We start from the raw sequence: 26,510 nt of genomic DNA, 5'->3' as shown, positions 1-26,510 counted from the left end.
TAGCATTAGAATTACATTTTATGTTGTACCTTGTTGCATCCAACAGACACAACACTCATAAAATTGGTTTCTCCCTTCTAGATGAATAAAAGGAGATTAAGGGTATGCATCTACGGAGCATCAACTTAAAGACAAAACATACTATTCCTCAACAATTATAAACAGTCTACGCAATATTTCTAACTCTAAATGTTTTTGTTATATCCTATATTAACATCCTGTTTGTTGTTGTTACACTTATGTTTAACACAGATGTCGATTGGCACTATTTTGAGACGGAGTATTGCTGCTATAGAAATTATCAATATATCTAAGGGGAAACCTATAGCTAATGTTTATCGCAGCATAGAACACATGCTATTTTCTTTGATAAAACATCTATGCTGAGATACGTACGGAGAAAAACACTCTGACACACAGTGGATGTATCTTAAGTCATTGTACAGATAGTATCACATTTGCAACAAGTGTTTCAACGCATTACACAACATTATACACAACTGTACGTATGTAGCAAATTATATTTTATTTTCGACAATTAGTGTGTCGAGAAATTTTCTAACCAAAGTCAAACCTTCAACCAAATGTTAGGTGTGACCGAGGCTTAATATGAAAAAAAACCAAAATATATCATAGGAATAGTATAGATAATCTACTGTTTATACATTGTTTGTTGGTGACTTATAGCACGTATTAAGATTGTCTTCGATAGGGCAACCAATAGGAACAATGTCTAAAGGAATGCGAAAAAATCGGAATGGTACGATAAACAAAGAGCTACAATGCAATGTTATGTACATGATAGTTATAAATTTAGCTTACATGGATATATTGTCCAATTTGAATAGACAAATTATTCTTTTTTGCACAATATTATATTTACACAACAAAGCTAATAGAGTGAATCACATTCTTGTATTAATCAATTTAATAATAAACACGATTATGTGTCTTAGGAAAGAAATGTTTTGTTGTTCCAATTTGATTCTTAGCTGATGATATAATTTCGTTTAAATCAAAAGCCGAAGAATGATTTTTCACTGAAATTCTTTTCTAAAGAAGAATAGGATCTCATAATGCTAAGATTTCATCTATCAAAGTCGAAATCTCCTTAAATCCTTAAACCATTGGCAGGGCCTATGAAGTCTTCGAAATCTATTGGCATATCAATCAAAGGAAAGCATGACATCAATTTAAAAGCGTATCAGATAAAAGTTTTGATAAAATGTCATATTCAACTAGACCCCGTTCGTCAAGTTTGCAATAGTCACATCCGGATTACAAAATTAAAAAAAAAATATTGTTTTGATTTTATTCAGAAGGCTCGACGGTTTTAACATAGAAATGAAACGCATATATATAAATATGTTTTCCGTATGCAGTGAACTCAGCGTAATCTTTCTCGCCGGTAAAAATCCGGTGATAGCAATACGCATGGATCTGTCATTTAAATAAACTATTATCTTATTGTACATGTTATACACTTGCTCAATATACGTGCTTCTTTGTTGATTTTTTACTATAAAGGTGACAATCGGTAAACTACGGCTTCAAAACACGACAATAAATTAGCTGCCATATTTTCACATCATAACAGACCGAGAGAAATAATTTTCGACGATTAAACGATATGGATGCATAAAATGTTATTAAATCGTGCATAGAAGACGAAGATGTTGATATATATGAATTGGTTCAAGAATTTGTTAAACTGTTATTTTTCATCAGTCACTCGTTTCATATGACTTTAAAAAATCCCCATCATCAAGTTGGGTAACATAGAGTGAGCTACAAGATTGTCAGTTTAATAATCACATATACATGCTTACTGTTTTTTTTATAATTATTTTGGCGATAATGAAAGTGCTATTTATAGATATGTTCTATATTTTATTATCTGTTACACCCCTATAAATATCTGATCATTCCGGTTAATCACCCCAGACGCTATAGGCCGAGTTCACTTGAAACTCTACAATCGACTTCAGAGTTGATAGATTATCACGTGAACGCACCAGAGTTGATATTCGGAACAACTCTAAGTAACTCTAGGGTAAGGCCCTGACCAAGCATAAAAAATAAAATATTCTCATTGGTTTGACGTCATTCAAGAGTTTCTCGAGTTGAAGTCTAGCTCGGTGAAGGTTGGTTAACTCGAGTGGTTCAAGTAAAATCGTATTGTTGAAATCCGAGTAAGTAAAGTTAACTCGAGAGTTTCAAGTGAGCTCGGCCATTTATATGTGAGAGGTCATTGTCCGAGACTAAAGTATATCATGAAAATGACAGTGTAGTGTTCATTAAGTTAATAGTGAAGTGTTGAATTTAAATATTTTAATGACACAAGGTCAAACGAAAGAGTGATTCAAATTTATTGAGTTTTGATCTGTCTTTATTATTGAATTGTGTATGCAGAAATTAAATATAAATATTATTTTAACTTTTGCATTCATAACTAAATTGGATTTAAAATCAGTTTCTGAGTTACAAATCATCAATAAAATTACAGTATATCACTCGTGCGTATCGTTATATGTGATAATTAGGTCATTCCATCTTTCCGTGGAAAGTCCTTTTTTGTTGTCCTGATTATTATTATTATTATTTTTTCTTACGTAGTATTGTTGTTCCACAATATGTCGCTTAGATTTTTTGTATATGATATCGAACAATGTATACGTCTTTAAAACTTACCCTGTTTACCCGAATTCTTTTTCTTGTGAGAGTTATCTCCCCAAAGACTGTTTTTCTTTTTTCAACTTCTCCGTCGCATCCATAAAAGATAGCAACAAATGTTTATTTTACCAAATTGCTCGTTACATCTTCAGGATTAGGATGACCATTTGGATCGAAGCATAGTGGGTCCATATGAGAGTAATGCCCCTTATACAAGTGAAATCCATTTCTAACTGGTAAACCATAAGTGATAGATCGCGGTGAGCGTGGTGCAATCGTGGTCGAGTGGGACTGAGGCTTAAACTAAATTCAGATCGTGGTGAGGTCGCGGTATGAGCGGCATGAAAATGTAAATTTCCGTTGCTTTCACGATGCTACTAGGTCCTCATTACGCTTCTTCAACGATCCCGCTACGTTCTACCGCGCTTATTCTGCGACCTCAATACTTTTGTCCAGATCTTTCTACGCTCACCACGTTCTCGCTACGACCATACCACGAGTTATCCGATTGCAACACGATCTTAAATCGCTTTTACTGCGATTATAGCACGTTCTTACCACGATTATACTACGTTCATACTGCGATCTTCCTACGTCCTTAGCAAAAACGTCAGCATCGTGTTCCATATCAATACAGTTCCATTCCTTTTATTTCTGATTAATACGTAGATTTCGCGAAAACAATACAGTCCTGCCACCAAAATCTACTAGAATATGTGGGCGTCACGGATGGTAGGGATTGATGTAGAGGCAGAGGGAGCTCTGATATTAACGAATCCTGATCAAGCAGAGATGTCAGACTGACTAATCCAAACTAAATTACAACCTATTGCTGGTCCATAAAGCTGAAATGACGATATTTAAATGAACGATGGCGGAGATGACACTGATGTATCAATAGATATAGGAAGATGTGGTATGATTGCCAATGAGAAAACTCTCCATCCAAGGGGCAATTTATAAAAGTAAACCATTATAGACCAAGGTACGGTCTTCAACACAGAGCCTTGGCTCACACCCAACAGCAAGCTATATTGGGCCCAAAAAATTACTAGTGTAAAAGCATTCAAACGGGAAAACTAACGTTCTAATCTAAAAACGAGAATCATGGTTGAACCTTTGGAGGAAATGGACAAGAAGTCTAATTACATACAGACAAACACAACTTTGAGAGATTTAATATATTTTATGTGAAAATGACAATGAGAATGATGGTCGTAGTATGAACGTAGTCAGGTCGTAAGAACAGCGTGATGAGGACGGCAAGGGTGTGCTACAATCGTACTATGGTCTTGAACAGCGTGGTTTAAACGTGGTATAGTCGTAGTGGAAGCGTAGTTGGGTCGCGGTAGGAACATGATGGTCGTAGTGAGGTCGTAATAACGTCGCTGTGAGATCGTAGCACAGACTCTCCGAATAGGATCACGATTTCGCTACGCTTTCGCTACGATGGTACAGCGACCTTTGCGATCTTACTACGACCTTAGGGCGCTCTCACTACGCTTCTACTACGACCTGAGTTCGCCACGACCACACCACGATTGTTTTAAACATGATCAAAGTTGGCCACGCTCATTTCGATCTTGATGACCTCACCACGACCGTGATACGACCTTACTGCGATCTACACGATCGTACTACGATAATCAAAATTTTCATTTTTTAACAGTGCGATCGTGGCCTTGTGGGACTGCGGTATTAGCTTACGAAATAACAACACTGTTACGTATTTAACGTGCTCTTCGCTATAATAGGTTTGTATTATATCAAAAACGTTTATAATGACTTTATACTGACTGACAAAGGCGTTTTAAGAAATTCTCAGGTAAGGTGATTTTTTACAGAAATGATTTTTAATTTTTTTTGTACTTGGGAGCTACCATTCGATTTTAATGATGAAAAATTTTGTCCTGCATTTTGTTTTAGTTGTAATGTCTGTCCCGCCTAATTATTTTTCATTTTTTTCGGTCCTTCCTTTTTTACATAGATTGTCATCCTGTTTTTTTTTGCCAAGTTGCTCATCCTGCCTTTTTTTACTCCAAACTCCGGTCATGCCTTTAATTTCAAATTTCATCCCAACATCCCCCTCTCATAACAATCAAATGGTAATCAGTTATAGTTTTGAGAGATATTGATAAAACAAAAAGGAGAAAGTAATGATAAATAATACACTGCAGATATATAAATACCATACCAATTCAAGAATAACATGCATTGGGTTTGTATTTTTTCAACATATCTTAGTTTCAAGTGTTTGCAGATTCATGTCCTTTCCTCCTGCTATATCTAATCCACAAAAACTAGCATGTTATAAAAACGGTAAGGAGTCATTCTTTAAAATAAAGTATCTGGAAAGAACAGTTGTATTACATTTTTCTTTGACTTGGGACTTTTATCATTTTACCAGTTGTTCCATTGATATCTTACATCTCGTTTAATAAAAGCAACAGTAGTAAACAGTTGTTCAAAAGTCATAAATCAATTAAAAGAAAAAAATTCGCGTTACAAACTAAAACCGATGGATGAAAATTATATAAACATGTAACTATTAACGTGACGGTACCCAAATTGCACCTATTTTGCCAGTTTTTTCAATTACGTCTTTTTATGATCAAAACAAAACTTTCCATTTTGTGTTTATTTTGTAGCTGTATCCTTCTTTCTCATATAGGTACACCAATCTGATTTTCAATCCATATGGAATCATAGAAAAATTGGTCTGAACTAACCTCCAAACCATCAATGATTATGTAATGAGGAGTACCCAAATTGCATTCATGCTTAAATTCGCATCGTCAAAAGTCCCTTTTGTTTATTTTTTTTCGAAAAATATTTTGAACAATTGGATATTTGTCCATGTTACTTTTCATTTTTTAAGAAATGGATAATTGAAACATATTGTATGTGCTAATTTTAAAAAGATGACTTTCGGTACATTTTGCTTTTTCAGTAAACACTTCATCTGTTGATAAATACTGTGAACGTTTTGTGTATATCTAAATATTTTTACCTATGTTGAAAGACTTGCATAGTATCAAATCGTAAAAATACAATTTGTTTAGTCTCTAGGAAATCTTGTAATATTTCCGCTGCTATATTTGCTAAATAGGTGCAATTTGGGTACCATTACGTTATATACAATATTGATATACATGACATATAACAACACACCCGGCAGAGTATACTGATTTGTAATACTACAGTGTAATAGTTATTAGTGAGGTCGAATTCCATGTTATTTATTTATCATCCACGCACGAGCTTGTCTCCGAAAAAATGTATATCTCTGTACCTTAACCCCACATTCAGGTATAGTGATGTGATTCTTTTTCTGATGCAATTGCTTGTGACCATCCACAAGAACTTGCCGTCATCCGATGTTCAGTACTTTAATTACATTTGCCGCGTTACACTTTATAAATGTTTTTTTTCTGCCAATTTCTTTTTAGCGCGACAAAAGGGATTGAACACAAACCATTTCTATTGACATTCGGTGTGTTCCAACAGATTGTCATGGTCAGTATAAACCAGTTAATCAATATTCGTTCCTTAAATTCAAAATGATACAAACATACTTATAATCTTTTCATACATATTTGTTAACGTTAAACGCTGATATTTGTAAAAATCTTAACATTTCTGTAAGATTTAAATTGATAGTCGAAAAGTTGGATATATTTATGAAGGTATTAATACCTCGAGCATCACTATTAAAGTATTAGTAGTTGAAATGGCAATCTGAAGCAGTAAAACTGGCACGGTAATCACAACTTTTTAATAGTATATCCTTTAAATAAGTAAATCAAGTATAGTTGTCAGCAGCATTACAATACAAAAACTCTGACAACAAAAATCTGGTCATCAACCTCCTTTCATACAAGGTCAATTAAAATTGAGAATGGAAATGGGGAATGCGTCAGAGATAACAACCCGACCATAGAAGAACAGACAACAGCAGAAGGTCGCCAACAGGTCTTCAATGTAGCGAAAAATTCTCGCACCCGGAGTCGTCCTTCAGCTGTCCCCTGAACAATATAAATACTAGTTCAGTGATAATGAACGCCATACTAAACTCCAAATTGTACACAAGAAACTAAAATTAAAAATAATACAAGACTAACAAAGGCCAGAAGCTCCTGACTTGGGACAGGCGCAAAAATGCAGCGGGGTTAAACATGTTTATGAGATCTCAACCCTCCCCCTATACCTCTAGCCAATGTAGAAAAGTAAACGCATAACAATACGCACATTAAAATTCAGTTCAAGAGAAGTCCGAGTCTGATTTCAGAAGGTGTAATAAAAAAAAATTAACAAAATGACAATAATACATAAATAACTACAGACTACTAGCAGTTAACTGACATGCCTTCTCCCGACTTCAATTAAACTGGTTGAAAGATTATGTCTTCATCATATGAATATCAGGTATAATCCTTCCCGTTAGGGGTTTAGTATCATTCCATCATAACATATATTAGAAAAACATAACCCGTGTCATGCCAACAACTGGTTTTTAAATGAATGTGTTTAGTTCCGACGCAAAGACCCTATAAGTGAATCAATATTACTGCCAAAGTATGCAATCTTCAATGACCTGACAACAGTATCGTAACTATATCCCTTCTTAATAAGTCTATTTAAAGGTTTTGTTAGATTCTGAGGTGAATATTGACATTTTTGTGCTTTATAAAGAATATTTCCATAAAAAAATGGATGTGAAATACCTGAACGTAAAAGAAGTCAGCAAAGACTAGACACATAATATAACCCCGTCTATCCAACTTTTAATAAGTGTTATTTTCAAATTATAATTTTGTCATTTTTAACTACTTTTATTATAAAAGGAAAGGTATATATAGGGATTTGGTGTTCCAACTGTATTTTGTTATAAATTAATTAGCATCAATGTTACAAAAGGTCGCATATCCCTCTAATATCAACTGTCGGTCGAATAAAATTATAAATGTTCGCCATTGTAGCCAGTACAATCGAGTCATATTTTGCTAAATTAACAGATACAATGCAACTTACTATAATTCACAAATAATACGAACCAAATTTTATACTTACATGAATATGTGTGTTTTAGTTTTGTTTTTATATAAAAGTTATAGGTCTATGACGTTACGTTACGTAATTTAATTAAGTTTTTCTTCCTTTTGTTTGCTTTTAAGGATTTGAAAGATATAATGATCAGAGATATGTGCACTAGATCATTTCTTTCCTCCTGCAACCTTGAAAACATGCAAATTCGTTTGAATTGTGACGTCATTAATGCTTTCATAACTTCTGCTTGTCAAAATTAATGGCGTCAATTGTAAACGTAAATTTCCAGAAAATCATTATGTAGAAGGTATGCAAGAACTTTTAATCTTAAATGGTACATGGTAGCGAAGTTTTTCAATAGAATAAAGGAAGAATTTAATTTGAATGTTTCTTTCTTTTAAAAAAGCTCTACATAAACGAATACTGTGATAAAAAAATATGTAGAAATAATTCATGTTTAAAAAATGTGTATTATTTTAATTAGAAATGTCGAAACCAGTACATTTTAAACTCACAATTGAGATAGGATGTCAACAACAGGTGGACGTAGTTGGCATGGTTAAAGTAGTAAATGGATTGCATGGAAATAAAGCTATGTTTAATTTCAGGGTGAGTATTATACCAAATGTAATATTGTCCATATCAAATACTTCGCTTTTAGATCTCAGTTGACATTTCACACTTTAAACTTGACTTAAAGTAGGTAAAACCTAAACGAAAAGGATACAGCTAAGTTCAGAAAGAAGAAAAGTAATAATATTGTGGAAAGTAAGAAGCGGACACTACAAAAAGTAGAAAATAAATCCACAAAGTCACGACAAAAAACCCCAAAAGATGAACAAGATCTACAAAACACTGCAGTACATTAAAAACTAGGCTGAGCAACACCAGCCCACCCAAGAAACTGGGAGTAATCACAGATGCTAACACAAAAGTGTCGATAAACAACAAATAACAGTACATGTAAGATAAACATAGGTGTATTTCTGTTTTCAGGTTGTTGGTGAACCAAAGATATTGGCATGTAAGTATTTTTAACTTAGCAACACATGTGACACTATAACATGGGGAAGAAGTTTTCTGAATACCTTAAACTATCTTCATAATTATATTAAACACATACACATAAGACAATCTAAACAGTCTGTAAATGTATCATTGGACAAAAGTTTGAAGATGCAAAATAATATTGGCTATGCAGGATGCTTGAATATGAACCAACGTCTGTCAGAATCGGAATGTTAGATCCGATATCGATGCATCATGTAGACAGAGTAACCACCAAAAAAAAAAAACCTGAACGGACTCCTCATTTTATTGATTTTATATTTACATTGTATCATGGATCGTTCAGTGTATGTTCACTTGTGTTAATATGTCTTTTGATTGAGTTAAGCTATTTCAGTTGATATTTTATAGTGTTTCTTTCTATTATGTGATGTTATATTGTTTCAGATAAGTGTGAAGGTTGGTACATATTAAAACGTTTAAACCCGCTGCATTTGTTTACTACTGTCCTAAATCAAGAATCTGATGTTCAGTAGTTGTCGTTTAGTGACGTGATTCATAAGTGTTTCTCGTTTTTTTTATGTAGATTATGTTGGTTTTCCCGTTTCAATGGTTTTACACTAGTCATTTTTGGGACCTTCTATAGCTTGCTGTTTGGTGTGAGCCAAGACTTCATATTTAAGACCGTACTTTGACCTATGATTGTTTACATTTACAAATTCTGACTTGGATGGAGAGGTGTATCATTAGCACTCATACCACATCTTCTTATATCTATTTAAACAAAATGTTTTAATCATTGAGAGTCTGTAGGAGGCACGTATTTAGTCAAACATTTCTCTACTTATCAAGCAAAATCTTTCTCAAGCGGTAATAAAAATTTCCAACCTTTATCCAGTTCTACCTATACTTGCATATATTATTTTTCAGTATTTTGGTTGTATTTATTGTTTGTTTTCTGTTCTAGAGGGGCGAAAGATACCAGAGTCACATTCAAACTCATAATCGAAAATAAACTGACAACGCAATGGCTAAAATAAGAAAAATAAAAACAATATTACACAACACACAACATAGAAAACTAAAGATTTAGCAACACGAACCCCACCAAAAACTGGGGGTGATCTCAGGAGCTCCGGAAGGATAAGCAGATCCTGCATCACATGTGGCATCCGTCGTGTTGCTCATGTTAGTATTAACCCGGTAACAAGTCTTATTTGGTAGGTCACATTTTCGTGAAAAGAGGACGGGATTGTAGCTACGACATTAGGAATATAGCTGCTATCATCTGTGAGACGGTTATTCAATAACAGTCAACCAACTCGAGATGGCGTCCGTGACATTTACGAAGGGATGATTTCAACTTCACCATTTAGAAATCTTGGTTTAATAGCTTCCGTGTGAGCAACAACCCTATATCATTGAGATTTTTTTGAGTTTTACTTTTGCGACCTATGACTTGCAAAACGTTGATCCAGATTTGTACACACAGAAAATTGGTATGACCCAATCACATTATATGTTTGTACTATATATATCAGGATATATAAACAGTCTATTGCTCGTTATTGTTAATCTATATTTAGCAAAACAATCGAGTATTCAATTTGGTGATTGATGTGGTTTGATTTACAGTCCTACATGTTTGGTTACTCCTGCGTTTCCTTTTATGTTTTATGTTATTCTATCTTTTTGTAGTCTGTGAGGTTCAATATTAAGCGGAAGTAAGTACCATGTGTTCCAGTATAATGCAAAAAGGTAATTTCAAAGTTTGATGTACTTCTTTATTGACCACTGAGGAGTGGGCACAAATAATCGGAGTTGACAGCAAACTTACTGGACCCCCACCAAGAAAACTTACTAAAGAGGTGGTGTATATGATTGAAGCCAATGCCGAATACAACGGTATGCATTTTTATTATTCATACATGTATATTCAAGTTTACAAATAATGGAATGTTACCTATATGCTAGTAAAGTAATTTTCTTTGATTTGTTTTTGGACTGTATCATGATTGATTTAATCATATTACCTGATATAATAGTTATGTAACTGTTCCGGTCCATATGAGTATTTGGACCATACACGTATGGTCATGACCATATGGGTATATACTCATATGGTCGGGGTAATTAATACTCTGTTACAGTTTACTTTTAATACTTATAAACTCGTTCATTAAAAAGACGCTATCATATATACGAGGACAAAACGGAACTGATGCTATTTGCTCCGAAAAACCGAGTGAAAGATTTGAAGGATTGCAATCTCACCTTTAAAGGAAACATCATTACAAGTTCTGAGTGTATTAAAAATCTGGGCGTTCATTTTGATAAGACTCTGTCAATGCACCAACAAGTCAGTTCAGTTTCGAGATCATGTTTTTATCAAATACGAAATATAGGCCGCATACGTCCGTACATCAACGAGGATGCATGTAAAACTCCGGTCAATTCGTTAATCATTTCTCGATTGGATTATGGCAACGCTTTACTCTATGGACTACCAGCTTACATGATTCAGAGACTACAAAGGGTTCAGAACACTGCTGCGCGAGTGGTTACAAGAAAAAAGAAATACGAACACATTACTTCGACACTTGAGTCTCTTCACTGGCTGCCTGTGCAATACAGGGTGCAATACAAAATATTATTATATGTATTCAAGTCCGTGAAACATGAAGCGCCATTATATCTTAGTGAACTTGTAAATTTATACAGGCCATCAAGATCATTAAGGTCTGAAAACAACTTAACACTCGTAACTCCTATTGTGCGAACCAAAACCTACGGCAATAGAAGATTTGATCAAGCAGCAGCCATCCTTTGGAATGCATTACCAAAATAACTTCAAAATGCAAAGTCGGTGCCTGTATTCAAAAAGAACTTAAAAACTCACTTTTTTCGACAAGCATTTTTAATCCCTTAAATTGGTTTCTGTGATACATTGTGCCATAGACGTTAGCCTGCTTTTGATTTATCGAACCTTTCTTTTAACTGGAGATATGTTTCATTTATAATATGTACATTGACCGGATGTAGCCGAACAAGACAGTCACGAAAATTTTAGCTCCAACAAAAAATGTGGGATTCAATGTAAACTGAAGGTATATATTACGGAAAACATAACACAATAGCTGCTTTGATTACTTTCTCCATTTTTCGTAATTTTACTTCGTTAAAATCAAGGACACGTTTGATATCAATTATTATTTATTTGCTCGAAGTTTAGTCTTGTATGTATTCGGCAAACGTCGCCAAGGAACTTCGACGTCATAAATAGTATCTAACAGTTTTTCATTGTTCTCTTAAATGGCGTCTTAGTGACAATCCGTACATTACGAAATCTATAGATACAAGTAAAGATTTGTTTATATATATATTTTATACGCGAGTGCCGATAATAAATAAAACATGTCTAAAACAAAAGTAACCTTCGGTCAAAGTGCGGATGAAGCACTAGCTCTTCTAAAAAACATTCAAAACATTGTTTCCAAACTTGAATCTCGTATTGAAAATATTGAAAAAGAAGTAAGCAAGATAGAAGATATAAAGATACAATTAATTTCAATGTCTTCCAAAATAAATGATATGGAAAACCGTGTTCAGGAAGTCGAAGACCGAAACAGCAAAATAGAGGACAGCGTCGAGGAGATGAGTCAAATTGTTAACTCGGCATTAGATAAATATACTAACAACTCGGATCAAATCGAAATTTTAAATAAAGCTATCAAAGCTCTTCAAAATACCAAAGATAATCGGAAACTCGATGAAGTACATGTCTCCAAGTTGCGATCTCTTGAAGAAGATGTCGTTGAAATGAAGTGGAGATCAATGCACAATAATTTAATTTTCAGTGGACTAAGGTATCAACCAGACGAGGATACGGAAATAAAAATACCTAATTTCATCAACAAAGAGCTTGGCCTATACAACATTATATCCTTTTGAAATGTCCATCGATTCGGCAAAAAAGATCGAAACGGTATTAGGCCTATAGTAGCTCGCTTCACATCCAGACGAGATCTTGAGTATGTCTTGAAATGCGCGTACAGATTGAAAGGTACCGATTACGGGATAAAGGAACAATTTCCCAAAGAAATAGAATTAAAACGCAAAGAACTTTATCCTATATTAAAACAGGCCAAAAAGGACAATACCAAAGCGGTTCTAGTACGAGATCGATTATATATTAACGGAGAACTTTACAAACCGCAACCAAATATTTCAAACACTCAAGGAAGGGAATTTAGAGATAGCCTTATTGATAGACCAACAAACTCTCAGATTTCAGTGAATAGTGGCCTTCCAGTTTCACCAAGGCCCTATAAACGTTCACGCATAAATTCTGACGAGATAGAAAATACTCATTTATAGGACAGGTCAACAAGAGGTGAATTGAAATTTTCATTTTTAAACATATGTGGACTTAAATCAAAATCTTTAGCACCAGAATTTTCAGATCTCGTTATCAACAACGATATCTCTATATTTGTAGAAACAAAAACAGATAAATGAGACATTATATCACTCCGTAACGGATATAGTTGTTTTAGTAAACATCGATCAAAGTTTAAAAGAAAGTCAGGTGGCATAGTAATTATTTACAAATCTGAACTTGAAAAATTTCTTACATTTCCAAAAACAAAATCAGAATTTGTACAGTGGATACAATTTTCGAAAGATCTTTTAAATGACAATGTACTAATGGGCTGTGTCTATATACCACCAGAAGGATCTAAATACTCATCAGTAGATGCTTTTACTGAAATTGAAAACGAATTTCTTCATTTGTCTGAACCTAATCTAAAAAACGTCTTAATAGGGGATTTTAACGCCAAGACATCTACATTACCGGATTATGTTATCCCAGATCAACATTTACTTGAAATTCTAAATACTGATGATACACAGACGATGCATTACTTTTCCGATTACAATGGACTCTTAACAAACAATATTTCCATGCAAAGATATAGCAAATGTGCATGTCGACCAAATACGTATGGTCACCGACTTCTAGAATTGTGTAAAAAAATGAATATGTATATTGCAAATTCAAGAATAGGTAATGACAAAACAGTAGGAAAAATTACTTGTAATGACGTTAGTGTCGTTGATTATCTAATACTTAGTTCTGATCTTTTTCAAATGACAAAGAATTTCGAAGTAGAAGAATTTAATCCTATCCTATCAGATGTCCACTGTAACCTTAAGTTTACTCTGGAATCACAACCATATACTAATATCAACAATGTAAAAACCGTCGAGAAGCAAGTTATAAAATGGAATAATAATAAACAAGATAACTTTGTCAAATTTGTTAAAGAAAAAAAGTCTGAAGGAATACGGGACATAGAAACTATACTTGATAAATTAATCGATCGAAATGATACTGTACATCAAAACGATATTGATACGGCAATGAATAAAATTTGTGAAATATTTAACAGCTCTTCCATCTCAGTGTTTGGAACAAAATGTAAAAACCAGAAATATGCAAAGCACAATGAAAAACCATAGTATAAAAGAGGATGCAAGAGCAAAAGAAATTTATTTCATCAGGCTAGACAAAGATACGGGAACCTAAAGAGTAAAGAAAATAAAAAAGCTTTAAAAGAAGCAAGTAAATCTTATAAAAAAGAACTAAATCGGAATTATAATGATTTCCAAATGAATACCGCAAAAGATCTTAGAAAACTGGCTAAATCTGACCCAAAACGGCTATGGCAAAAATTAAATAGTATAAATACCAACAAATCAAATAAAACTGATGCTGTTAAAATTGAAGACTTATATGAACATTTTAAACGTCTAAGCCAAGATGAAGTCATTGAAGACAACTCAGACATAGATTTAACAAAGGTACCACCAGAGAACATCAACAGAATTTTAAATTCTCCAATCACAGAAGAAGAAATTTTGAATGTCGTAAAAAAACTTAAAAACAATAAGGCTTCCGGATATGATGGTATTGTGAATGAACATATTAAACATACAGTTAAGGAAATATTGACCATCTATCACAAGTTATTCAATATTGTTTTAAATACTGGGAAGGTACCAGATTCATGGACAATGGGAATTATTCAACCTATCTTCAAGAATAAAGGCAATATATATGATCCAAGCTCGTACAGACCAATAACATTAGTGTCATGTCTTGGGAAAACTTTCACATCTATCTTAAATGAAAGACTCGGGGAACTGTCAACTGAGGTCAATCTGATTTCCGAGGCTCAAACAGGTTTCAGAAAAGGTTATAGTACATTGGATAACATATTTGTATTACATTCATTAATATCAATTTATCAAGCACTCGGAAAAAAACTCTTTTGCACTTTTAATGATTTTTCGAGAGCCTTTGATACAATCTCTCATACATCTTTGTGGATTAAATTACAAAAGGCGAACATTTCTGGGAAAATTTTTAAGGTAATATATAGTATGTATAGTGATGTTAAATCTTGCGTAAGAAATGGGAACGAAGTGTCAGCCGTTTTTAACTGTAACATTGGAGTGAGACAGGGAGAAAACTTATCCCCCTTTTTATTTGCTGTTTATCTAAACGATCTGGAGTCTTTCTTTGCTGAGAATGATGTTCAGAACCTACAAGTTATCGAAAATATTTGCCACAATCATTTGCACATATATATTAAACTTTTCGTTCTTTTGAACGCCGACGACACTATAATTATATCTGAAACGGCCGAATCAATGCAACACGCCTTAAATGTTTTTGAAAGATACTGTGTCCGATGGAAGTTAAACATTAATTTATCGAAGACAAAGGTTGTTGTGTTCTGCAAACGGAAATCAAGAACATTACCAAAATTTCAAATATTTAACCAGTCTATTGAAATTCAGGATTCATATCCATATCTAGGACTAACCTTTAATTATAATGGTTCATTTGCAACAGCAAAAAAACGTCTTAGTGAACAAGCGCAGAAAGCTCTTTTTAGTCTCTATACAAAGATACGTAACCTCTCAATTCCTGTCGACTTACAATTACAACTGTTTGATGCACTTGTACTTCCAATTCTGACATATGGATGTGAAATATGGGGATTCGGAAACAATTACATGTTGGAAAAAATCCATCTACAGTTTTGCCGGAATGTGTTGAAAATTAGAACGTCGACACCACATTTTATGACATATGGAGAACTTGGTCGTACACCAATAGATATCGTAATAAAATGTAGAATGGTGTGTTTTTGGAACAAACTTCTCACCAATGAAAATAAACTTAGCAGTATACTTTATCAAATTATGTTCAACTTAAAAGATGATCACACTTTCAAATGGATGGATTATATTAAATCGATCCTAGACCATGCCGGACTAAGCTATGCTTGGACTCAGCAATCACCATTATACATAAATCAACTAAAGATCGTACTGACAGAACAACTAAAAGATTCATTCATTCAACAATGGCATAGTCAAATGACAACTCATCCAGAGGAGAATTTTATGGACTTTTTAAAACAATCTTTGGCTTAGAAAACTATCTTTTAAAATTAACACCATTCGAACGTAAATATATTTCAAAATTAAGATGCTGCAATGTAAAAATTCCAGTAGAGCTGGGAAGATGGTATAACATTCCAAAAGAAGAGAGGACATGTAATTTGTGTTTAACTGCAATTGGCAATGAATACCATTATTTATTTGAATGCAACTCTATATTAGTAAAAAATATCAGAAATCAGCATATTCCAGAGTACTATGTGAAATATCCGTGTGAAGCAAAAATGAAAGGACTACTGTCATTGACTAATATTAACGTACTTAAAAATGTGTCTTTATTCATTTCAAAGTTAACTAAAATATTATAATATTAAAATACTATAATGTAAAGTAAAGTAATATTCTATATATAACATTTCTTTTAAGTTGTTTTATTTATTTCTTTAATTGTATGTGATTGTATTTTGTATTTTTTGTAATTTACCTCTTGTTTCACATGTCAATGTGACGGAGTGTTTTTGAAATAAAAGCATATTGTATATTGTATATTGTACATTGTATGTTTTTTTAGTAGCACACATATTTTTTCATTTCAGTAATTATATTTTTACATGGTAATATTCCTTTTTCATCTTTTGAATACGTTTTCAAATTTTTAACTTATATTTGATAATTTGTAATAGCAATCTTATTTTAGACTTTTTTGGCTATTTATTTTACCAACTTTATTCAGTATAATTTTTTACTCGTTTTTTTATTTTGATTCATTGATATATGTATTCCACTTTTTTTGAAAAAAATTCCACATTATTAATCCTTTTATCTAGAAAAGTTTTAACACTTAAATATTTATTTTGTGGGTTCATGTTTTATATTTTTATCACTGTCTGTGTGTATATTTCGTTTAACATGTGATGTAAAGCGCTTTGAGTAATATTGTTTTAGATTTAGCGCTATAGAAAAATTGTAATAATAATAATAATAATAATAATAATAATAATAATAATAATAATAATAATAATAATAATATATTTATTCGGTAATTTTATTATAATACTATTATAAAACGATTAACTGAATAATAAATTAGAAGTTTCACACAGTTAATTTTACTTGCTTGTCACTGAAAACTATAATAAACACATTTTATACCGATGGTCATTATCGATGGTCATTACCGATTTGTTATAACGAGTGAATGGCAATATGTCGACTTAAAAAAATAAATTCCAAAAATTTCTTAATGAACTGTTACACAAGAAGTCACTGGAAAGTAACATAGTTAATTTAAGTTATCTTGTGAGTATGGTGTATTGCAGTCATGCTACGATATTTGAGATCTAGAGCTTCTTAAAAAACGCCGTAGACATATCCGAATGGCCCAAGACCTCGGTATCAATGTACGGAGCTACAAAAATGTTAGTTTTTCACTCGCAAACAAAAGGTGAAAATGGAAAGGATCGTGCACAACCAAGACTTGCAAATGCAAAAAATCTATGATACCGTGTGGAAGTAAATGTCACCCCAAGCCTATATGAAAGAATGTAATTAGCGATAAAAACTAACTATGCCATCAATATTTAATTTTTACGTAGTATTTAATTATAAAAATAATACATTGTCATCTAACAATCATTGTTTTTTTTAGATAAAATTTTTGTATTATTGAAACTTTAATAATGTAATTTAAAAAAAAAAATTACCTGTATAGTCCCAATACTCATATGGTCCGGCCCGTTAATAACCAAACGAGTATTATACTCATATGGTCCGACCATACGCGTACGGTCGAACCATACGCGTACGGTCGGACCATACGCGTATTGTCGGACCATATGAGTATACGCGTATGGTCCAATTACTCATATGGTCCGGAACATAACCACATAGAATAATTTAATGCGGAAATTTTGAGAAGCATTCTGCTTTTTATACAAATATGAATCGCATTTTATCTCGAAATTCAAGCGTATATTTTCTCTTAATAACACAGATGTTTCCACAATACTAGCTAAAATCCACCATCCTGATCATACCGGAAGAAAATGATAAGTCTTCAGACAATGATATTTGTTTGTTATTGTTTGTAAAAGCACATGCAATGGCATATAGTATCATACATTTTCTGAAGTGAACAGACAATAGTTGTAAAATAATATGTATGGTAGTAGCTATAATGTATTGTTACTATCCTTTGCCCATTACAGAACTTTTACAGGACGAAGGTCTGTCAAACATTCTATCAAACTGTCAAACCTACTTTATGCTAAGGAGTTAGTCTGGGTTAGTCTCCGGGACAGCATAGTCAGTTGCAATTGTAATTTTTTATATCATGTATCTTAAGTAATAACAAAGTCATCATACCTTATTTAACCTTGTTGACGAATTTACTCTCTTGCTTCGTCTTTGACAAAAAGGTATCTATCATCGTGCACACAACGTGGAACCAAATTACCTGCTATGTTGTCTATTTATGGAATAAAACTTGCATACTACTTAGCAGTTCACCTAATTGACATATATGTTCATGGAATGGCGCTGATTATATATTTATATATGTGACTGTATCTTGCATTAATTTGTAGGATCCTTTACTATAGATAATTGAGTTGATCTGTAACAATAACATCTCCATGACTTATATATCATGTACTGTAGTACGACACTAGATTAAAACTGACGAGGAAAGGTAACACACGGCCACTGAAAGCTTTATTTTTGTGAAGCCCAGGGTCGTGTGGTCTAGCTGGACGGCTACAGTGCAGGCGATTAGGTGTCACGATATCTCAGTAGCATGGGTTCGAATCCAGGCGAGGGAAGAACAAAAAATTTACGAAATTTGAGTTGATGTTTAGACGAGTTATATATATATATATTTATGTTACAGTGAATTTGTATAATCAGGGATTATGTAGAATTCCTAAAATTTTCAGGTATTATGTATAATCACTGGTTAGTTTAGGGATTATATATAATCACTGGTTAGTTTAGGGATTATGTATAATCACTAGAAAAAACGTCAGGGATTATACAGAAAAACTAAAATGATACTAAAATATATAACATATTGAAATATATTAAAAGTTAACCTTAATATATCACAATAATAACCTTAATATTGTAAAACGTTAGGCATAATTTATTAATATGAAAGACAGAAACAAATTGAAATGTTATACACAAAATAATTAAATGATAAGCACAATATAATTAAATGATAAGCAAAATATATATAGAATAATTGATGTTTTGTTTTTAATACTGACTTTATCAGTAATAATATCAAGCGAGCTCTTTTTGATATTGACTGAATTAGTATTAATAATATCAAGCGAGCCCACACGGGCGGGTTGATGAAGTCAACTTAGGAAAATATTAAATTGCACAATGATTATTCTTTTTATCGTATTGTTTTAGCAATTGTTTTTAGGTTGAGAATATGAAATAAAATGAAATTGTCATTAAAACTATTTTTATGCGTACAGTCGTTTTGATAAATGATTATGTTATGTATAATATTTTAATATTAAACATTTTATTTACAAACTAAATTTGGATGGCATCGACTATTACACATTTGCCCTGATTTTCTACAGGCATATCTATCAAATTCACATTTGTATTTACCACAATATCAACATTTAAAAAAAACCTTGTCCTTCACATCAAATCAGATTTTACGGCGCGTCTCAGTGAAATAGAGTTTTCAGCCCAAACATCTGAAGGTACAAATTGTACTAATGAAGGGAAATCAGCCACCTCAAAATGATTTCTTGTATCGAAGATCCGAGCAGGATTACATGCAATATAGCAAGGCGATATCCTTCTTCATTCTTTTCGTGAATATTGACCATTAGTTTTTTAGGATCTCCCTTTACTGGAAGCAAGGATTTGTATAGTAAGACTATACAAATCCTTGCTGGAACCACTAGTGTTATTGGTTTGAGATATCATCTTTGAAGCTTTTAATTATTGATAATCCCTGAAATCATATTAGGGAATTTGTAGAATAATAATTAAAATTATCAGTGATTATATAAAATCACTGGTCATTTTCAGGGAATCTATATAATCACTAATGATTTTAGTGATTCTACATAATTCCTGAAAAATCAGGGATTCTACACACACATATATATATATATATATATATATATGTTACAGTGAATTTGTATATATATGTGAAATAATGATATTTTTCATAATTGAATATCTTACAAAGCTGTAATTCCTTTCTTCGGGTCCATTTTGGTTTGATCAGCTTTAAGAACGTTTGTGTACGTGTAAGATTTCAAATATTTGACCTTCAGCATCAATATAAAGACATTAATTGTCGAAATGCGCATCTGGTGCAGTGGGATTGGTAACGTTTATTTGATTCTCGTACCAGAAGGTAGAAAAACTGGTGCTTTCTTAAAAATAAACAAAATTTGTAACAAATTTGGATATCACATCAAAAAGAAAGAGAAGAGCTTTTAATATGTATAACAATGGTTTATTTATGAGATATTCTATGTCCTTGTCTTTATGCACGTATGTGCTGCCCTTATTTGTCAGGACATAAATATAGGAGATGAATATCCTTCTCCTATTTCACCGACCAGTTGGGGAACTGCCATCAATTTAAATCAAGTTGTTGATGACAGTTCTTAACTTTAATGTTGCCTAACCACAAACTCCATCAAAAACGTTAAACATCTTTTCTCACGTATAGGTGCAGTCTCACCAAACAAGTGGGTTTCTAGGAAAGAACAGTTCTACTTTGAAATGGACAAATACTATTGATATTTTAATGTCCCCAATTCATTAAATTTATATATGTCTTTCTCCGCCGTGAATTCACCCTCTCTCACCATGTCTTCATGTGGAAATCATCGTCATTCTTAGAACATCATTGTGGTTAGTAGAAGGAGTAAACTTGGTAATTGATGTATAGTTTAAGAAATAATTCTTTCATGTCATGCTCTATGCTCATTTTAACATAGGTAGGCATTATATTTGTTAATATCTTAATACCGAGCGTTAGTGAGGTATTAAATGTTTACATATATAATGCCTACCCATGTTAAATGATAGAATTATTTCGATTATAATAGGAATATTTTGAACTTTTGTACTTCGAAGCGGACCTATAGCAGACGCTCGAAATGTCGCCATTTTCATTTGATGAACAAAAACGTCTTACAAAAATCAGCAGTTTATCAATAAAGAAGAACAGAAACATTTAAACTTACTTTTAGAATGTTTTTAATTAATTTTCTAGCAGGCAACACCAACAAAAATGTCCATTTTGATCTCTAGCGAACTTGTTCAAAATTCATCTGACGTTGCAATTTCAATTGTGACGTCAATCACGTGCAGCCCATGTTTTATTCGAATTAGAACATGGCTTTGTACCCAAAGCTAAAGAAGAATGTCATATTAGAATATCAATGATAGCAAGGAATGCCGAAAACAATCAATTTGATAGGAAATTAGTTTTCTTTAGAAATGTAGAAAAATACAAAATCTTCACTTAATTATCATTTGTATCTGCTTTAATTATCGCAGTGACGTCAGAATTGGGATCAGTTTGAACCTCTCTTAGAGTTTATTATAGGAACTTTAATGACATGTATTTTAATTTCAAACATTGACATTGATCTTTGTAATGAATATTTACGTTTAAGGTATTAAAACAGATGAATTTTTAAATATCTGGAAGGAAGAGGCAACAGCTGCCTTATCTGTCAGAGCTGCAGGTGTAAACCCAGAACTGTTTAAAGTATTTGGACAGAGAAAGGTATGTATGAATATATACATATAGTGTTAATTGACACCCAACAGTAATACACAATAAAAAAAAAAGGTAACCACCATTCACATCTGAACATTGTCGTAAATCCAGATTCTACAGCAATTCTGAAATTTTGTAGCATTTATTCAACGTGCATCTAATATTGAAAACCATGCTGCCTGTTGTATGTGCAGCATTTATACTACAACGGTTACACTAAATTGTAAAATAAAAAAAAGTTGTACCATAAACGTCAAAATCATTCAATCGCGTAGTGGAATGAACTATTTGTGGATTCTTATAAATTCTATATATAACATTTGGACTATTTTCAATCTCAGTCTATTTCTGAAATCTATTCTTACATACTTTTGATTTTGTTATCCCTATATGCTAACATTGCCTATGTAGATTTAAAAATTTTTTGTATGTACATTGAACGACAAATCTATGTGACGTATAAAATTTTCTGACGTCAGACACACAAATCAATGAATGTGTTAAACTTTGTAGATAGATGTTTTTGTGTTTTGTTAAATTGTTACTTTTAAAATTGTTATACGATGATGACTGATGTACCCATATTTTTACTATTTTATTTATTGTGTCTGTTTAGTTAAAGCCTCAATGTAAATATAACGGAATTTGGTGAGACTGTCATCAAAGTGAGAGGGTTAGCGCTTAAAAACCAGGTTTAATCCACCATTTTTGATATCTGAAAATGCCTGTACCAAGTCAGGAATATGACACTTCTTGTCCATTCGTTTTTGGTGCGTTTTGTTTATATTTGATTTTGCCATGTGATTATGGACTTTCCGAATTGATTTTCCTCTAAGTTCAGTATTTTTGTGATTTTACTTTACACTAAATTGTAAAATAAAAAAAAGTTGTGAAAAAGATCTGTGAATGTACAGAATGTCTGTAAAAAGATTCGAAAAAGAAAATCTGAGTTTGCGAGCTATTGTTGGTACACACAATTTTGGTTGAAATTTATACGACTTACATCAACATCAAGGATCCTCTATATACCTTATTGCGGCGCTGGGTGTACGGGATTATTGCACTGATTTTATATTTAATGGCAGAAGCTTTGTCATTATTATTTTTCTGGGAACACATCTACATAATACGGTGTGTACTATCAACTGCAAAAACTTTTTTTATCTGCATCCTTGTCAATTTGATCTCTCCTACAAAAATTGTTTTGGTGACGTCTCTATCGAATTTATTATAGACTACAAAACCTTTTTTTTTCTTGGCGTCTTTGTTCGATTTATTTGTATGTTTAATTTTATTGTTTTAATCATTTGCGTTGTATGTCTGTGATGTGTGTTAACACAGTTATGACTGCATGATACCAATTATCAAATAAACCCATTATCTCTGTTTGGGTCGCGCACCACATTTTGTCAATACAACTGAACTATAAACAACCATTATAAACGTTGGAGGTTTAGCTAGCTATAAAACAAGATTTAATCCACCATTGACTCTGCTGGTGAACTATTAGTCCCCGAGGGTATCAACAGCCCAGTTACCAGTACTTCGGTACTGGCATGAAAATACGGATTTTTTGTGTTATTAAAATTTGCTGTTACAAAATGATAGAAATTATTATAAATTAAGGAATGTATCTCCCTCATGCAAAGCTCTGATTCATTTCACGGATTTGGCTATACTTTTGGGACCTTTTGGATTATAGCTCCTCATCTTTTTTATAAGCTTTGGATTTCAAATATTTTGGCCACGAGCATCACTGAAGAGACATGTATTGTCGAAATGCGCATCTGGTGCAAGAAAATTGGTACCGTTAATTTTATTACCTTTGAAAATAACGTGTACCAAGTCAGGAATATGATGTTGTTTTACTTGTTGCGTTGGTTGATACCGTTTGATTTTGTCAGTTTTACTAGATTTTATTCTCCTTTTTGAATTTGCTTTGCAGCTCGGTATTTTTGTTACACTTCTTTCTTGCAATACCACTGATATTATATAAGTATTGAATTTAGAAAAATGCGAATCGTAAGCAGATGCCGAAATTGAAGACAATGATGACTTCTATACCAATATTGTTACTATTATACCTGTTATGTCCGTTTTGTTCACACATCGTTGTAAATATAATGAAATTTGATGCGACTGTCATAGAAGTGAGAGGGTAAGCGCTATAAAATCCGGTTCAATCCAACATTTTTTACATTTGAAAATGCCTGTACCAAGGCAGGAATATGACAGTTGTCCATTCGTTTGGTGTGTTTTATCATTTGAATTTACAATTTGATTAGGCATTTTCCGTTTGCAATTTTCCTCGGAGTTCAGTTTTTTTTATATTTTTTTCCCATCTTTAAAGCGTTATTTTAATGAAAAACGGATTCCAACATTTTTAGTACAAATACACTTATCTCCCAAAATCTGCTAGTGTAAAATTTAGTGTCGCTGTAAGAGATCGCTGCCAGTTTGTTTATTGATTCGAATTAAATCTACCATAATAATTAGAGCTCTATTTTAATAACTTTCATTTCCTTAATCGATTTTATCCCAGGCATACATTACCTTAGCCGTATTTGGCACAACTTTTTAAAATATTGGATCCTCAGTGCTCTTCAACTTTGCACTTGTTTGGCTTTTTAAATATTTTGATATGAGCGTCACTGATGAGTCTCATGTAGACGAAAAGCACGTCTGGCGTACTAAATTATAATCCTGGTACCTTTGATAACTATTAATAAATTGTACTGATTTAAGAACTGTAATGTAAAAATGTATGACAGTCATTTTAAAAATAAATTGTTTTGTTGACTTGGCTCTAAATGGAGAAAGGGATTAGAAAGCTAGATCAAGTAAATACTTTCGTCATTTTCTTTTTCTGAAATTATATTACGTTTTTTTTTCGAGAAATCTAGCAAATATTAAAAAAAAAATCATGCAAGAGTTCCAGATATTAAATAATTCCCTTTATTATTCATAAATTTGTGAATCAGATTTCACTTAAGCCGTCAACATTTTTATGGTAGTGTAATACTAATATCATCAATCTAGGTTCCGTTTTTAAGAAATACGTTTTCCTTTATTGATTTAAGAAATTGATAATTTGTTTCCTTACCAAACTCATACTTACATATTAAGAAAAGGTAGTCAGATCAAGTAGAATATTTGTATTGGCCTATCAACAGATGATCTCTTCTTTACAGTATGTCATTAAACTGGAAAACATATAATATTTTCTGATAGCCATTTTGTAATGCTATATACAAATAATAGATGTTCACTGTTAACTTTCCGGAATGAACAAATTCTAGATATATGAATAAAATAATGTCCTTAAAATCGGTCCCGTCTTTTGTTACCCAGTAATACATCTATAATGGTTTTTTTTTCATTTCAGGTTATTAGTTTAAAATGTCAAGATAGTCCAGGTGACTGGGAAAAATTGATACAGAATCTTCCATTCGTAAAGAAAATGTTCGACTGTTGCAACTTCGAACTTACAACACTTACAAAACTATGAAAACATAGATATTTTATATTCATCGTTTACAAAGATACATTTAAAACAGTTTATACTAGATGCCCTATGAATAAAATAATATACTTAGTGGATTTAAAATAGTTTTTTTCAAGCTCAATATTTGTATGTTTATATGAACCTCAATGAAATAGCAATACGCCAACATAGCAAACATAGAAGCGACAACTAGACGTATACACACGTTCTGCAATAATAAACCAGGTAGTTTTAGTATTCGATTATATTTCTGAACTGATGCTGTCTTTAATATTTAACGGTAATATATTCAAATCTTTTTGTTTGGTCAAAGATATATGTGAATAAACAAAGATGTGAAACATACGTTATCGAAAGAGTAATCCAACAATATAAGAAATTAAGGCAACAGTAGTATACCGCTGTTCAAAACAACGTAAAATCACAAAGATACTGAACTCCGAGGAAAATTCAAAACGAAAAGTCCCTAATCAAATGGCAAAATCAAATGACAAAACTCATCAAACGAAATGACAACAACTGTCATATTCCTGACTTGCTACAGGCATTTTCAAATGTAGAAAATAGCAGATTGAACCTGGTTTTATAGCGCTAAACCTCTGACTTGTATGGCAGTCGCATCAAATTCCATTATATTTACAACCATGCGTGAACAAAACAGACATAATAGGTAAAATAGTCAAAATATGGGTACCGTAGTCATCACTGTGTCACAATCTCAAAACAAACAAATATTTAAGAAAAAAGCACAAAAAGCATCTATCAAATTTAAAAACCACATGCATTGCTTCGCGTGTTTGGTGTCAAAATGTTCTTATATATTTTCACATAGGGCATGATGGTAAACAGGGTTAAAAAATTAAAAGTATCTTGGAACTAATTTCAGAAACATACCGAGATTTAAAATTATCCAGAAGTTCTTAAGAATTTTTAAGAATCCACATATGGTTAATACCCCTACGCGAGTAAACTAATTTTGTCGTTCGAAATATTTCAACTTTAATTTATAATAGAACAATAACATAA

The 26,510-nt window shown here is 32.4% G+C and overlaps 1 long non-coding RNA gene across 1 annotated transcript; it reads left to right on the top strand.

The window, feature by feature from the left end:
* Window positions 1-21,329: 21,329 nt before the first annotated feature.
* On the top strand, window positions 21,330-25,586 carry LOC143066451 (uncharacterized). Its single transcript, XR_012975621.1, has 2 exons — window positions 21,330-21,985; window positions 25,365-25,586. It is a non-coding gene; the product is annotated as an uncharacterized LOC143066451 (long non-coding RNA).
* The last annotated feature ends 924 nt before the right edge of the window (window positions 25,587-26,510 follow it).

The sequence above is a fragment of the Mytilus galloprovincialis genome, chromosome 3 (genome assembly GCF_965363235.1).
Source record: "Mytilus galloprovincialis chromosome 3, xbMytGall1.hap1.1, whole genome shotgun sequence".
NCBI classification, from domain to species: domain Eukaryota; kingdom Metazoa; phylum Mollusca; class Bivalvia; order Mytilida; family Mytilidae; genus Mytilus; species Mytilus galloprovincialis.
This window is presented reverse-complemented; position numbering and strand designations above follow the sequence as displayed.